The sequence below is a fragment of the Salvelinus namaycush genome, chromosome 11, assembly GCF_016432855.1.
Source record: "Salvelinus namaycush isolate Seneca chromosome 11, SaNama_1.0, whole genome shotgun sequence".
In the NCBI taxonomy this organism is placed as follows: Eukaryota; Metazoa; Chordata; class Actinopteri; order Salmoniformes; family Salmonidae; genus Salvelinus; species Salvelinus namaycush.
In genome coordinates this window covers 8,728,475-8,744,918 of record NC_052317.1, presented here as the reverse complement: position 1 = coordinate 8,744,918, position 16,444 = coordinate 8,728,475, and the positions used below count along the sequence as shown (strand labels likewise).

The window sequence follows — 16,444 nt, the reverse complement described above, 5'->3', positions numbered from 1 at the left end:
ACCAAGTCCCTTCTCCACCAATTGCTCAGTTTGGCCGGACGGCCAGCTTTAAGAAGAGTCTTGGTGGTTCCAAACTTCAATGCTGCAGACATTTTTTGGTACCCTTCCCCACATCTGTCCCTCGACATAATCCTGTCTCATAGCTCTACGGACAATTCCTTTGACCTCATGGCTTGGTTTTTGCTCTGACATGCACTGTCAATTGTGGAGCCTTATATAGACTGGTGTGTGCCTTTCCAAATCATGTCCAATCAATTGAATTTACCACAGATGGACTCCAATTTAGTTGTAGAAACATCTCAAGGATGATCAATGGAAACAGGATGCACCTGAGTTCAATTTTGAGTCTCATAGCAAAGCGTCTGAATACTTATGTAAACAAGGTATTTTAGTTTTTTATTTGTAATACATTTTCAAACATTTCTTAAAATCGGTTTTCGCTTTGTCATTATGGGGTATTTGTGTGTAGATTGATGAGACATGTTTTTATTTAATACATTTTAGAATAAGGCTGTAATGTAAGAAAATGTGGAAAAAATCAAGGGGCCTGAATTCTTTTGAAATAGCTCAATCCTGTGTAACACCTAGTAACTACATTGTATTTATACAGATATAACATGTGCTCTGTGATGTACTAGTGTGTTTATTCTCCCACTTCGATGGCGCGTCCATAAGCTTTAAATTGAGGGCCAGGTTGTGAGGATGGGTAATGTACTGTAAAGTACACATTAATTACAAGTAAGTACTCCTCAAGATACACAGGATTCAGCTAGTTAAAATTAAGTGTAACACCTAGTAACTACATTGTACTTATGTAGATATTTCATGTACTCTGGTGTTCTAGTGTCTTTATTTTTCACTTGGAATGGCACTTTCAGAAGCTGACAATTAGATTCTCAGGATGGGTAACGTACTTTGCAGGTACACTATAATTACAAGTAAGTACCCCTCAAGATGTACTGAATTTGAACTAGCTAAATCCCGTGTAACAACTAGTAATTACATTGTACTTATGTGGATATTGCATGTACTCAATGGTGTACTAGTGTGTTTATTCTCACAGTTGGATGGCGCTTCCAGAAATGTAAAAAATGAGGGCCAGGATGTCTGGATGGGTATAAGTACACATTAGTTACAAGTAAGTACCCCACAAGACACACTTCATTTTAATTAGTAATTACAACTAGTGATTACATTGTACTTAGGCAAACATTAAATGTACTATGCTTTGAAATAGTATCTTAATCCTCATCATGGATGACTCTCGTATAAAATCTGTTTTTATAAACTCGACCAAGTTAATCTAGATGGTATGCTATATTTTGGGGGAAAGTGCTAGCAACAACGTTGACTGGAGATACTGTATATTTTGAACAGTGCATATTCATGGTTAAGTAATTAGAGCCTATTGAGCATAGGCTATAATCTCTCAGACACCCAGCGCATCCACAATGGATCCCATTGGATGCAGCTGAGAAGAAGCGAAGCAATAAGTTGGTGAATTTAGTGGAGACCTGCCCATTTGTAACAAGCATGATAACAAGCATTAGTTGTTACACTTCTGTAATTACAGACTGCAACTACTACCAGGTACATGTTATTACATTGTAACTATGAGTCGTTACAGTCGACTGCAATACTTGTTACAGTGTAATTACACATGTAATTGCACTGTATTAAGGACTGCTTAAAAGGAAGAGTTACCAATTATTATAACTCATGGCATTTATTTGACTATAGTCAGATGATGACAATAAAATTGTGTTTGGCTCAATATAATTACTCTTGTAGAATTGGCCAGCAAACCAGCTTAGAATAAGAGTATTCAAGGACAAGGGTTAACAATAAAATCCATCACTAATATGACTCCCACCAGAAAACTACTGTACACAACAGATGAAAAGACAATGGCAAATTAACTTAATGACTTCTACATAACGTTTGACTGATATTTACTTCTCTGCCAAGTGTGTTAACATGCTCAACACCATTGTTATTGATGGCTGTGACCCTAAGTTAGAATTTATCCCTAGAGAGGCCACAAGAGTCTTTAAGCAAACTGGCAACAGGACCCGATTGCATCTCTGCTTTATGCTGAGGAACTTACACTAGCCTGGGTGCCTGTCTTTCAGAGGTCTGTACATTCCCTATCATCACCCATCTTCCCCAAAAGCCTTCGATCTCCCAAAGAAAACAAAGACCGTAGACCTGTTGCTCTGACCTCTATTGTAACGAAGTGTCTTGAAAATATCATGGTGAGTAAGCTTCAGTCAGACTAAAACACACTGTTGGACCCGTATCAGTTTGCGTCCAAATACAAAACGTGGCACTGATGAAGCAATCCTCAGCGTAGTGCATTTCGTCCTGCAACATCTGGAGAACCTGAAGGCCTATGCTCGACTGCTATTTGTGTATTTTAGTTCAGCATTGAACATATTGCAGCCGCACATCCTCCTCAGTAAGCTCAGACAGATGTCAGTCAAACCCTACACCATCAGGTGGTATCACTCATTTCTGACCAACAGGACCCAGCAGGTACTAGTAAATGAGACTCTGTCTGAGCCCCAAGGTCATTAAGGTGCCCCCCAAAGCTGAGAGTTCACCCATCCTATTCACACTGTATACAAATGAATGTACACGTAGACACCCTGATAACTATGTTGTCCAGTTTTCTGATGATACTGCCATTCTGGGTCTAATGTATAGACACCGACACTACTGTGTATTGGTCAGAGATACAGAGGTTTGTGCAGTGGTCAAACAAACTGAGGAAATGGTTTTTGACCCCAAATCTGTTGGTGACCACTCACCTGTGGGGGTCTATAATGTGGACATTACTCAGGTCCAGTCTTACAAATGCTCTAGGGTCCATCAACGCCTTTATTTTCTACATAGGTTCAGGACTTTTGGAGTTAAACAGAAGGTCATGCTCCTATTCTTGTCAGTTACCTTCAAATCACAAATCAATGGCCTGGTCCAGACAGCTATGAAGGTGATAGGTGTGAGATAGTCTGCAGTGACTGTTGCTGTCTTTGATCAAACAATAGGAGACAGGCTAAGAAAATAATATCCGACCTCTCCCATGTACTCCACCCAGAGTTTCAGATTTTCCCCTCAGGCAGACGCAACATGGTTCCTCAGTGTAAGCTGAACAGATATAAGCACTCCTTCATCCCCCTGTCAATCAAACTCCTAAACAGCAATATGTAGGGGGAGACCGTGTGCAATGTGACATGCACCGAGTGTACAAAACATTAGGAACACCTTCCTAATATTGAGTTGCACCCCATTTTGCTCTCAGAACAGCCTCAAGTCATTGGGGCTTGGACTCTACAAGGTGTCAAAAGCGCTCCACAGGGATGCTGGCCAATGTAGCCTTCAATGCTTCATACAGTTGTGTCAACTTGGCTGGGTGTCCTTTGGGTGGTGGACTATTCTTGATACACACAGGAAACTGTAGAGCATGAACAACTTGTTGTAGTGTAGCAGTTCTTGACACAACCAAACCGGAGCGCCTGGCACCTCCTAACATACCCTGTTCAAAGGTACTACAATCTTTGTCTTGCCCATTCACCCTCTGAATGGCACATACACAATCCTTGTCTCAATTGACTCAAGGTTTATAAATCCTTCTTTAACCTTTAACTTATCTAGGGTAGGCGGCAGCATTCGGAATTTTGGATGAAATGCATGCCCAAATTAAACTGCCTGCTTCTCGGGCCCAGAAGATATGATATGCATATAACTGGTAGATTTGGATAGAAAACACTCTAAAGTTTCCAAAACTGTTAAAATAGTGTCTGTGAGTATAACAGAACTGATTTGGCAGGCGAAAACCTGAGAAAAATCCATTCAGGAAGTAGTTTATTGTTTAAACATGCATGCATACATATACACATATATACATACACATACCTATATAGACATACATACTTTTTTAAGAATATACCTTTATTATTATTCCCCGCAACCCTACCACCGATCCCCCAATTGGAGTAAACTAATAAACACTTCTGCTTTTACCTTCAATTTATACATCTTATACCCATTTTACAGACACAGTCTACTTTACAATAGTTCCCTCTTGTTTGTTCTTAGTCCTTCCTCTATTTCTGTTGTCCATCCAGTTTGATTTCCACTTGTAACTGTGCTATTTCACAAAAGCTCCGCACCTATACACATGTCACAGATCCCGTATGCCCTACATTGTTTATCTTGTTATTAGTCCCACCCTTCAGTTCCACTCAACCCTTCCCATCTATCTTCCAACATCATCCATTTCAGATTTTTATTTGCCATATATTTTTCAACTGTGCTGTGATGCTTCACAAAAGATTTCAACCTTCCTATTCTCATAGCTTCTACAGATTGTAAATTAAAAATAAACAAGATTGTAAATTAAAAATAAACATTTTTGCTAAAATAATTATTATATTATTGATTGATTGACTATGGCTTTTCAAATCCCCCAGTATTGCTATCTGTAGCGTTAGTTCTAGGCAAATGTTGCAATTCTTCAGCCATTCCTGGACCTGTGACCAAAAACGAGCTACATATGGACAATACCAAAATAAATGATCTAATGACTCTGCCTCCTCACAGCAGAATCTGCAGAGCTGGGAAGATTGTATCCCCCATATATATAACATTCTATTAGTTGCAAGAATTTTGTACAGTAATTTATATTGAAAAATTCGAAGTTTTGAAACCGGCGTTGTTTTGCGTATCAATTCATAAACCATGTGCCATGGAATGGGTACATCGAAAATCTCTTCCCAACTATTTTGCAATTTATATGGCACAGCTGTCAGTTTTTTGGTCCTTAAATGAAATTGGTATATGTTTTTATTTATCACACTTTTCTTTAACCATTTATGTTCTTTGATATAGGGCCGACATACAAGTTCCTTACTTTTTTCCCCTTCTACTTGCCTCTTCCATTTTTGTGGTAATGCTGCAATTAATTGGTTGTAATTTTGGGTAGAGCAGACATTTCCATATGTCTGTGTTAGCTGCATGTGTGACATAATCTTGTTTACCTTTTAAATTGACTAAGTTATTGTCCGGTTGAAATATTATCGATTATTTAGGCTAAAAACAACCAGAGGATTGAATATAAACATCGTTTGACATGTTTCTATGAACTTTACGGATACAATTTGGATTTTTTTTGTCTTCCTGTTTTGACTGCGTTTGAGCCTGTGGATTACTGTAGAAAACGCACGAACACAACGGAGGTTTTTGGATATAAAGAGACTTTATCGAACAAAATAAACATTTATTGAGTAAATGGAATGTCTGCTGAGTGTAACCATATGAAGATCATCAAAGGTAAGGGATTCATTTTATCTCTATTTCTGACTTGTGTAACTGTTCTATTTGGCTGGTTACTGTTTGTAATGATTTGTCTAGTGGGCTTTGTTCTCAAATAATCGTAAGGTATGCTTTCGCCGTAAAGCATTTTTTAAAGCTGACACCGTGGTTGGATTCAAAAGAAGTTCAACCTATGTAAAATATGTTTTGTTTTCTGAATTTTTATAAAGAGTATTTCTGTATTTGAAGCCCAGCAGTTTCACTGGCTGTTGAAGAGGTGGGACGCTAACGTCTCACGTACCCAAGGAGATACAGTAATCCCTCGTTTATCGCGGGGGTTACGTTCCGAAAATGACCCGCGATAAGTGAAATCCGCGAAATAGAAAACTTTTTTTTTTTTTACAATTAGCAACTATTACATGTATACAAATACAGTGACTCACGTGTAGGCCGTTTCACTGCTCTTCAGACTGGGCCGCTGCATCCTGACTGCGCTCTGCAGTGTTCTCTTCTTCTGAAGCCCGCGGTGCAGGTGTGTTTGTTCGGGAGAAGAACATAGTGATAGGCAGCTGTTGTCGCTCTTTTTTCTTCTTTGCAAAAAGATCCTTGTACACCGACATGCCACCATCGATTACGTTGGAGAACTGTAATGAACGGCTCATCAAAGGGTCCCATTCCTCAGCTACTCGCTTAAGTTCAGTGGCCATTCGCACCATGGTTGCTAAGCGACCAAGCGTTAGTCCTTCCTCCTCATCTCTCGTGTCCTCTTCTCCCTCTTCTCTTTCATCGTCGCTTTGTGGCTTTGTCATTTCTGCCAGCTCTGCATCGGTCAGCGGCTGTGCGTCTCCATCAATCAGGGCGTACACACCACCAAAAAAAAAAAAAAATGCATTATGAAAATCCGCGAAATAGCGAATCCGCGATAAGTGAACCGCGAAGTGGCGAGGGATCACTGTAGATCCAATTATCAAAGGTCTACTTTACCATCGCCCTGTAAGCAGAGTTGAAAACTGTACAGGGAGAACACATTGGATTTCAATACCAATGCTTAAACTACTTGGCCATCGCAGCAGTAGGAATCTAAGGAAAGTGATGAGGAGAAAGTAGAAGTGGGCAATACGCTTCGAGCAAGGTAAGAACATGGGTGGGGAATTGGAAACAGACATCATTGGAGCAAAATGGTCAACTTGATGGCACGACATATTGATCTTATTTTGGCAAATCACGCCTTAACCACTCGGCCATCACAGCTTTCTGAATTAGCTCACCCAAAGACAAAAGTATTCTGAGCACTTGAATCACTGGACAAGTCCATGCATTAAAGAGATTATCCATATCAATTCACCAATGATATGTTCAAAATATATACCCTGGGAGCAGGGTTCAAACCTGCGCAGGAAGATACGTTTGGATTTCAAGTCCAACGCCTTAACCACTCGGCCATCACAGCTTGCTCTGTTATTTTGCCAGCCTTAACAAGTGGGCGATCTCACAAACAGCAGGGTCAGTACTGAAGAGCCTATTTGAACTGTTTGTCTAGGAAGATTTATTCTGAGCACTTGAATCAAAGGACAAGTCCACGGTTTAAGGACATTATCCAAATCACGTCCCCAATGACATGTTGCAAAAAAAGACTGGTTTGTCAAAGCGCTGTGAGCAGGGTTCGAACCTGCGCGGGGAAACCCCATTGGATTTCGAGTCCAACGTCTTAACCTCTCCGCCATCACAGCTACTTCTGTTACCTACAACGCCTTAACCAGTCCGCTATCTCGTTCTGACCATTTTTTCCTCTGAAAAGACCAGATTATCGCTACTGAACGAGCCTACTTGAAATGTTTATTATGGAAGATTAATTCTGAGCACTTGAATCAAAGGACATGTCCACGCATTATCCATATCAAGTGCCCAATGACATGTTACAAATAACAACTGGATCGTCAAAGAGCTGTGCGCAGGGTTCAAACCTGCGCTGGGAGAACCCATTGGCTTTCGAGTCCAACGCTTTAACCACTCGGCAATCAAAGCTTGCTGAGGATTATCACACAAGGACAAAAGTATCCAAATTCAACTGCCTAATTTAAATATTTTTCAAGCAAAGTAAAATAAGCTATTTTTTGAGCACTTCAATCGTTGGACGAGCCCATAAAGGAAGTACAATTTAAATTCAGAGGAGATAGTTCCAATTATTAAAGGTCAAATTTACCATCGCCCTGTAAGCAGAGTTGAAAACTGTACAGGGAGCACACATTTGATTTCAATTCCAATGCTTAAACCACTTGGCCATCGCAGCAGTAGGAATCTAAGGAAAGTGATGAGGAGAAAGCAGAAGTGGGCTATACGCTTCGAGCAAGGTAAGAACATGGGTGGGGAGACCCCATTGAAATTCAGGTCCAACGTCTAAAGAACTCAGCCATTGGAGCTGTTGGAATGCAAGTAAATGGATTGGGATTTGGAAACAGACATCATTGGTGTAAAATGGTCAACTTGATGGCACGACATATTGATCTTTTTGCGCCAAGTAACCTCGGTCCTTTCCAAAGCTGTGAAGTTTGGAAGTTTAATATGCAAATCAAAAAACTATGTCCAGAGAAAGTACAAGTGGACTATTCACTGAGAATAAGATTTAAAAAAGAGCAGGGAGACCCAATTGGGTTTCAAGTCTGAGGACTTAACCACCTGGCTCTCAGTATTTCCATCGTAAATCTAACACAAACAACAGTATCTGTACTGAAGAGCCTATTTGAACTGTTTGTCAAGGCAGATATATTCTGAGCAACTGAATCATTGGACAATTCCATGTATTAAGGACATTATCCATATCAAGTCACCAAGTATATGTTAAAAATGAAGACTGGTTTGCCATAGCGCTGTGAGCAGGGTTCGAACCAGCGCGGGGAGACCCCATTGGATTTCAAGTCCAACGCCTTAACCACTCGGCCATCGCAGGTTGCTATGTTAAAAGCCAGGCCTTAACCAGTCGGCTATCTTATTCTGTCCATTTCACTTCTGTAAAGACTATCTACTGAAGAGCCTAATTGAACTGTTTGGCAAGGCAGATATATTCTGAGCACTTGATTCAAAGGACAAGTACACCGTTTAAGGACATTATCCATATCAAGTCCCCAATGACATGTTGCAAATAAAGACTGGTTAGTCAAAGCGCTGTGAGCAGGGTTCGAACCTGCGCGGGGAGACCCCATTGGATTTCGAGTCCAACGCCTTAACCTCTCGGCCATCACAGCTACTTCTGTTACCTACAAAGCCTTAACCAGTCCGCTATCTCGTTCTGACCATTTTTTCCTCTAAAAAGACCAGATTATCGCTACTGAAGAGCCTACTTGAAATGTTTATTATGGAAGATTAATTCTGAGCACTTGAATCAAAGGACATGTCCACGCATTATCCATATCAAGTGCCCAATGACATGTTACAAATAACGACTGGATCGTCAAAGAGCTGCGCAGAGAGTTCAAACCTGCGCTGGGAGAACCCATTGGCTTTCGAGTCCAACGCTTTAACCACTCGGCAATCAAAGCTTGCTGAGGATTATCACACAAGGACAAAAGTATCCAAATTCAACTGCCTAATTTAAATATTTTTCAAGCAAAGTAAAATAAGCTATTTTCTGAGCAATTCAATCGTTGGACGAGCCCATAAAGGAAGTACAATTTAAATTCAGAGGAGATAGTTCCAATTATTAAAAGTCAACTTTACCATCGCACTGTAAGCAGAGTTGAAAACAGTACAGGGAGCACACATTGGATTTCAATTCCAATGCTTAAACCACTTGGCCATCGCAGCAGTAGGAATCTAAGGAAAGTGATGAGGAGAAAGCAGAAGTGGGCTATACGCTTCGAGCAAGGTAAGAACATGGGTGGGGAGACCCCATTGAAATTCAGGTCCAACGTCTAAAGAACTCAGCCATTGGAGCTGTTGGAATGCAAGTAAATGGATTGGGATTTGGAAACAGACATCATTGGTGTAAAATGGTCAACTTGATGGCACGACATATTGATCTTTTTGCGCCAAGTAACCTCGGTCCTTTCCAAAGCTGTGAAGTTTGGAAGTTTAATGTGCAAATCAAAAAACTATGTCCAGAGAAAGTACAAGTGGACTATTCACTGAGAATAAGATTTAAAAAAGAGCAGGGAGACCCAATTGGGTTTCAAGTCTGAGGACTTAACCACCTGGCTCTCAGTATTTCCATCGTAAATCTAACACAAACAACAGTATCTGTACTGAAGAGCCTATTTGAACTGTTTGTCAAGGCAGATATATTCTGAGCACCTGAATCATTGGACAATTCCATGTATTAAGGACATTATCCATATCAAGTCACCAAGTATATGTTAAAAATGAAGACTGGTTTGCCATAGCGCTGTGAGCAGGGTTCGAACCAGCGCGGGGAGACCCCATTGGATTTCAAGTCCAACGCCTTAACCACTCGGCCATCGCAGGTTGCTATGTTAAAAGCCAGGCCTTAACCAGTCGGCTATCTTATTCTGTCCATTTCACTTCTGTAAAGACTATCTACTGAAGAGCCTAATTGAACTGTTTGTCAAGGCAGATATATTCTGAGCACTTGATTCAAAGGACAAGTACACCGTTTAAGGACATTATCCATATCAAGTCCCCAATGACATGTTGCAAATAAAGAGTGGTTAGTCAAAGCGCTGTGAGCAGGGTTCGAACCTGCACGGGGAGACCCCATTGGATTTCGAGTCCAACGCCTTAACCTCTCGGCCATCACAGCTACTTCTGTTACCTACAACGCCTTAACCAGTCCGCTATCTCGTTCTGACCATTTTTTCCTCTAAAAAGACCAGATTATCGCTACTGAAGAGCCTACTTGAAATGTTTATTATGGAAGATTAATTCTGAGCACTTGAATCAAAGGACATGTCCACGCATTATCCATATCAAGTGCCCAATGACATGTTACAAATAACGACTGGATCGTCAAAGAGCTGCGCGCAGGGTTCAAACCTGCGCTGGGAGAACCCATTGGCTTTCGAGTCCAACGCTTTAACCACTCGGCAATCAAAGCTTGCTGAGGGTTATCACACAAGGACAAAAGTATCCAAATTCAACTGCCTAATTTAAATATTTTTCAAGCAAAGTAAAATAAGCTATTTTCTGAGCACTTCAATCGTTGGACGAGCCCATAAAGGAAGTACAATTTAAATTCAGAGGAGATAGTTCCAATTATTAAAAGTCAACTTTACCATCGCACTGTAAGCAGAGTTGAAAACAGTACAGGGAGCACACATTGGATTTCAATTCCAATGCTTAAACCACTTGGCCATCGCAGCAGTAGGAATCTAAGGAAAGTGATGAGGAGAAAGCAGAAGTGGGCTATACGCTTCGAGCAAGGTAAGAACATGGGTGGGGAGACCCCATTGAAATTCAGGTCCAACGTCTAAAGAACTCAGCCATTGGAGCTGTTGGAATGCAAGTAAATGGATTGGGATTTGGAAACAGACATCATTGGTGTAAAATGGTCAACTTGATGGCACGACATATTGATCTTTTTGCGCCAAGTAACCTCGGTCCTTTCCAAAGCTGTGAAGTTTGGAAGTTTAATGTGCAAATCAAAAAACTATGTCCAGAGAAAGTACAAGTGGACTATTCACTGAGAATAAGATTTAAAAAAGAGCAGGGAGACCCAATTGGGTTTCAAGTCTGAGGACTTAACCACCTGGCTCTCAGTATTTCCATCGTAAATCTAACACAAACAACAGTATCTGTACTGAAGAGCCTATTTGAACTGTTTGTCAAGGCAGATATATTCTGAGCACCTGAATCATTGGACAATTCCATGTATTAAGGACATTATCCATATCAAGTCACCAAGTATATGTTAAAAATGAAGACTGGTTTGCCATAGCGCTGTGAGCAGGGTTCGAACCTGCGCGGGGAGACCCCATTGGATTTCAAGTCCAACGCCTTAACCACTCGGCCATCGCAGCTTGCTATGTTAAAAACCAGGCCTTAACCAGTCGGCTATCTTATTCTGTCCATTTCACTTCTGTAAAGACTATCTACTGAAGAGCCTAATTGAACTGTTTGTCAAGGCAGATATATTCTGAGCACTTGATTCAAAGGACAAGTACACCGTTTAAGGACATTATCCATATCAAGTCCCCAATGACATGTTGCAAATAAAGAGTGGTTAGTCAAAGCGCTGTGAGCAGGGTTCGAACCTGCACGGGGAGACCCCATTGGATTTCGAGTCCAACGCCTTAACCTCTCGGCCATCTATTCTGAGCACTTGATTCAAAGGACAAGTACACCGTTTAAGGACATTATCCATATCAAGTCCCCAATGACATGTTGCAAAAAAGAGTGGTTAGTCAAAGCGCTGTGAGCAGGGTTCGAACCTGCGCGGGGAGACCCCATTGGATTTCGAGTCCAACGCCTTAACCTCTCGGCCATCACAGCTACTTCTGTTACCTACAACGCCTTAACCAGTCCGCTATCTCGTTCTGACCATTTTTTCCTCTAAAAAGACCAGATTATCGCTACTGAAGAGCCTACTTGAAATGTTTATTATGGAAGATTAATTCTGAGCACTTGAATCAAAGGACATGTCCACGCATTATCCATATCAAGTGCCCAACGACATGTTACAAATAACGACTGGATCGTCAAAGAGCTGCGCAGAGAGTTCAAACCTGCGCTGGGAGAACCCATTGGCTTTCGAGTCCAACGCTTTAACCACTCGGCAATCAAAGCTTGCTGAGGATTATCACACAAGGACAAAAGTATCCAAATTCAACTGCCTAATTTAAATATTTTTCAAGCAAAGTAAAATAAGCTATTTTCTGAGCACTTCAATCGTTGGACGAGCCCATAAAGGAAGTACAATTTAAATTCAGAGGAGATAGTTCCAATTATTAAAAGTCAACTTTACCATCGCACTGTAAGCAGAGTTGAAAACAGTACAGGGAGCACACATTGGATTTCAATTCCAATGCTTAAACCACTTGGCCATCGCAGCAGTAGGAATCTAAGGAAAGTGATGAGGAGAAAGCAGAAGTGGGCTATACGCTTCGAGCAAGGTAAGAACATGGGTGGGGAGACCCCATTGAAATTCAGGTCCAACGTCTAAAGAACTCAGCCATTGGAGCTGTTGGAATGCAAGTAAATGGATTGGGATTTGGAAACAGACATCATTGGTGTAAAATGGTCAACTTGATGGCACGACATATTGATCTTTTTGCGCCAAGTAACCTCGGTCCTTTCCAAAGCTGTGAAGTTTGGAAGTTTAATGTGCAAATCAAAAAACTATGTCCAGAGAAAGTACAAGTGGACTATTCACTGAGAATAAGATTTAAAAAAGAGCAGGGAGACCCAATTGGGTTTCAAGTCTGAGGACTTAACCACCTGGCTCTCAGTATTTCCATCGTAAATCTAACACAAACAACAGTATCTGTACTGAAGAGCCTATTTGAACTGTTTGTCAAGGCAGATATATTCTGAGCACCTGAATCATTGGACAATTCCATGTATTAAGGACATTATCCATATCAAGTCACCAAGTATATGTTAAAAATGAAGACTGGTTTGCCATAGCGCTGTGAGCAGGGTTCGAACCTGCGCGGGGAGACCCCATTGGATTTCAAGTCCAACGCCTTAACCACTCGGCCATCGCAGCTTGCTATGTTAAAAACCAGGCCTTAACCAGTCGGCTATCTTATTCTGTCCATTTCACTTCTGTAAAGACTATCTACTGAAGAGCCTAATTGAACTGTTTGTCAAGGCAGATATATTCTGAGCACTTGATTCAAAGGACAAGTACACCGTTTAAGGACATTATCCATATCAAGTCCCCAATGACATGTTGCAAATAAAGAGTGGTTAGTCAAAGCGCTGTGAGCAGGGTTCGAACCTGCGCGGGGAGACCCCATTGGATTTCGAGTCCAACGCCTTAACCTCTCGGCCATCACAGCTACTTCTGTTACCTACAACGCCTTAACCAGTCCGCTATCTCGTTCTGACCATTTTTTCCTCTAAAAAGACCAGATTATCGCTACTGAAGAGCCTACTTGAAATGTTTATTATGGAAGATTAATTCTGAGCACTTGAATCAAAGGACATGTCCACGCATTATCCATATCAAGTGCCCAATGACATGTTACAAATAACGACTGGATCGTCAAAGAGCTGCGCAGAGAGTTCAAACCTGCGCTGAGAGAACCCATTGGCTTTCGAGTCCAACGCTTTAACCACTCGGCAATCAAAGCTTGCTGAGGATTATCACACAATGACAAAAGTATCCAAATTCAACTGCCTAATTGAAATATTTTTCAAGCAAAGTAAAATAAGCTATTTTCTGAGCACTTCAATCGTTGGACGAGCCCATAAAGGAAGTACAATTTAAATTCAGAGGAGATAGTTCCAATTATTAAAAGTCAACTTTACCATCGCACTGTAAGCAGAGTTGAAAACCGTACAGGGAGCACACATTGGATTTCAATTCCAATGCTTAAACCACTTGGCCATCGCAGCAGTAGGAATCTAAGGAAAGTGATGAGGAGAAAGCAGAAGTGGGCTATACGCTTCGAGCAAGGTAAGAACATGGGTGGGGAGACCCCATTGAAATTCAGGTCCAACCTCTAAAGAACTCGGCCATTGGAGCTGTTGGAATGCAAGTAAATGGATTGGGATTTGGAAACAGACATCATTGGTGTAAAATGGTCAACTTGATGGCACGACATATTGATCTTTTTGCGCCAAGTAACCTCGGTCCTTTCCAAAGCTGTGAAGTTTGGAAGTTTAATGTGCAAATCAAAAAACTATGTCCAGAGAAAGTACAAGTGGACTATTCACTGAGAATAAGATTTAAAAAAGAGCAGGGAGACCCAATTGGGTTTCAAGTCTGAGGACTTAACCACCTGGCTCTCAGTATTTCCATCGTAAATCTAACACAAACAACAGTATCTGTACTGAAGAGCATATTTGAACTGTTTGTCAAGGCAGATATATTCTGAGCACCTGAATCATTGGACAATTCCATGTATTAAGGACATTATCCATATCAAGTCACCAAGTATATGTTAAAAATGAAGACTGGTTTGCCATAGCGCTGTGAGCAGGGTTCGAACCTGCGCGGGGAGACCCCATTGGATTTCAAGTCCAACGCCTTAACCACTCGGCCATCGCAGCTTGCTATGTTAAAAACCAGGCCTTAACCAGTCGGCTATCTTATTCTGTCCACTTCACTTCTGTAAAGACTATCTACTGAAGAGCCTAATTGAACTGTTTGTCAAGGCAGATATATTCTGAGCACTTGATTCAAAGGACAAGTACACCGTTTAAGGACATTATCCATATCAAGTCCCCAATGACATGTTGCAAATAAAGAGTGGTTAGTCAAAGCGCTGTGAGCAGGGTTCGAACCTGCGCGGGGAGACCCCATTGGATTTCGAGTCCAACGCCTTAACCTCTCGGCCATCACAGCTACTTCTGTTACCTACAACGCCTTAACCAGTCCGCTATCTCGTTCTGACCATTTTTTCCTCTAAAAAGACCAGATTATCGCTACTGAAGAGCCTACTTGAAATGTTTATTATGGAAGATTAATTCTGAGCACTTGAATCAAAGGACATGTCCACGCATTATCCATATCAAGTGCCCAATGACATGTTACAAATAACGCCTGGATCGTCAAAGAGTTGCGCGGAGGGTTCAAACCTGCGCTGGGAGAACCCATTGGCTTTCGAGTCCAACGCTTTAACCACTCGGCAATCAAAGCTTGCTGAGGATTATCACACAAGGACAAAAGTATCCAAATTCAACTGCCTAATTGAAATATTTTTCAGGCAAAGTAAAATAAGCTATTTTCTGAGCACTTCAATCGTTGGACGAGCCCATAAAGGAAGTACAATTTAAATTCAGAGGAGATAGTTCCAATTATTAAAAGTCAACTTTACCATCGCACTGTAAGCAGAGTTGAAAACAGTACAGGGAGCACACATTGGATTTCAATTCCAATGCTTAAACCACTTGGCCATCGCAGCAGTAGGAAGCTAAGGAAAGTGATGAGGAGAAAGCAGAAGTGGGCTATACGCTCCGAGAAAGGTAAGAACATGGGTGGGGAGACCCCATTGAAATTCAGGTCCAACGTCTAAAGAACTCGGCCATTGGAGCTGTTGGAATGCAAGTAAATGGATTGGGATTTGGAAACAGACATCATTGGTGTAAAATGGTCAACTTGATGGCACGACATATTGATCTTATTGTGGCCATCACAGCTTTCTGAATTAGCTCACACAAAGACAAAAGTATTCTGAGCACTTGAATCACTGGACAAGTCCATGCATTAAAGAGATTATCCATATCAATTCACCAAGGATATGTTCAAAATAAAGACCCTGCGAGCAGGGTTCAAACCTGCGGAGGAAGACACCTTTGGATTTCAAGTCCAACGGGTTCACCACTCGGCCATCACAGCTTGCTCTGTTATCTCGCCGGCCTTAACAGGTGACACCAATAAGGGATCATAGCTTTCACCTGGATTCACCTGGTCAGTCTATGTCATAGAAACAGCAGTTCCTAATGTTTCGTAAACTCAGTGTATACAGTTGAAGTCGACTGTTTACATACACTTATATTGGAGTCATTAAAACTCATTTTTCAACCACTCCACAAATTTCTTGTTAACAAACTATAGTTTTGGCAAGTCGGTTAGGACATATACTTTGTGCATGACACAAGTAATTTTTCCAACAATTGTTTACAGACAGATTATTTCACTTATAATTCACTGTATCACAATTCCAGTGGGTCAGAAGTTTACATACACAAAGTTGACTATGCCTTTAAACAACTTGGAAAATTCCCGAAAATTATGTCATGGCTTTAGAAGCTTCTGATATGTACAGTATGTACATTCGAAGTCGGAATTTTACATACACCTTAGCCGAATACATTTCAACTCAGTTTTTCACAATTCCTGACATTTAATCCTAGTAATAATTTCCTGTCTTAGGTCAGTTAGGATCACCACTTTATTTTAAGAATATGAAATGTCAGAATAATAGTAGAGAGAATGATTTATTTCAGCTTTTATTTCTTTTATCACATTCCCAGTGGGTCAGAAGTTTACATGCACTCAATTAGCATTTGG

At 41.0% G+C, this 16,444-nt stretch overlaps 12 non-coding genes across 12 annotated transcripts; all 12 read right to left on the bottom strand.

The window, feature by feature from the left end:
- Positions 1–6,961: 6,961 nt before the first annotated feature.
- On the bottom strand, positions 6,962–7,043 carry trnas-cga. Its single transcript has one exon. It is a non-coding gene; the product is annotated as a tRNA-Ser (tRNA).
- A 1,135-nt stretch (positions 7,044–8,178) lies between these two features.
- Positions 8,179–8,260, bottom strand: trnas-uga. The gene has a single exon. It is a non-coding gene; the product is annotated as a tRNA-Ser (tRNA).
- A 213-nt stretch (positions 8,261–8,473) lies between these two features.
- Positions 8,474–8,555, bottom strand: trnas-cga. The gene has a single exon. It is a non-coding gene; the product is annotated as a tRNA-Ser (tRNA).
- Positions 8,556–9,689: 1,134 nt separating this feature from the next.
- Positions 9,690–9,771, bottom strand: trnas-uga. The gene has a single exon. It is a non-coding gene; the product is annotated as a tRNA-Ser (tRNA).
- A 213-nt stretch (positions 9,772–9,984) lies between these two features.
- trnas-cga lies at positions 9,985–10,066 on the bottom strand. The gene has a single exon. It is a non-coding gene; the product is annotated as a tRNA-Ser (tRNA).
- A 1,134-nt stretch (positions 10,067–11,200) lies between these two features.
- trnas-uga lies at positions 11,201–11,282 on the bottom strand. Its single transcript has one exon. It is a non-coding gene; the product is annotated as a tRNA-Ser (tRNA).
- A 213-nt stretch (positions 11,283–11,495) lies between these two features.
- Positions 11,496–11,582, bottom strand: trnas-cga. Its single transcript has one exon. It is a non-coding gene; the product is annotated as a tRNA-Ser (tRNA).
- Positions 11,583–11,672: 90 nt separating this feature from the next.
- On the bottom strand, positions 11,673–11,754 carry trnas-cga. The gene has a single exon. It is a non-coding gene; the product is annotated as a tRNA-Ser (tRNA).
- A 1,134-nt stretch (positions 11,755–12,888) lies between these two features.
- trnas-uga lies at positions 12,889–12,970 on the bottom strand. Its single transcript has one exon. It is a non-coding gene; the product is annotated as a tRNA-Ser (tRNA).
- Positions 12,971–13,183: 213 nt separating this feature from the next.
- Positions 13,184–13,265, bottom strand: trnas-cga. Its single transcript has one exon. It is a non-coding gene; the product is annotated as a tRNA-Ser (tRNA).
- A 1,134-nt stretch (positions 13,266–14,399) lies between these two features.
- trnas-uga lies at positions 14,400–14,481 on the bottom strand. Its single transcript has one exon. It is a non-coding gene; the product is annotated as a tRNA-Ser (tRNA).
- A 213-nt stretch (positions 14,482–14,694) lies between these two features.
- Positions 14,695–14,776, bottom strand: trnas-cga. Its single transcript has one exon. It is a non-coding gene; the product is annotated as a tRNA-Ser (tRNA).
- Between the last annotated feature and the right edge of the window lie 1,668 nt (positions 14,777–16,444).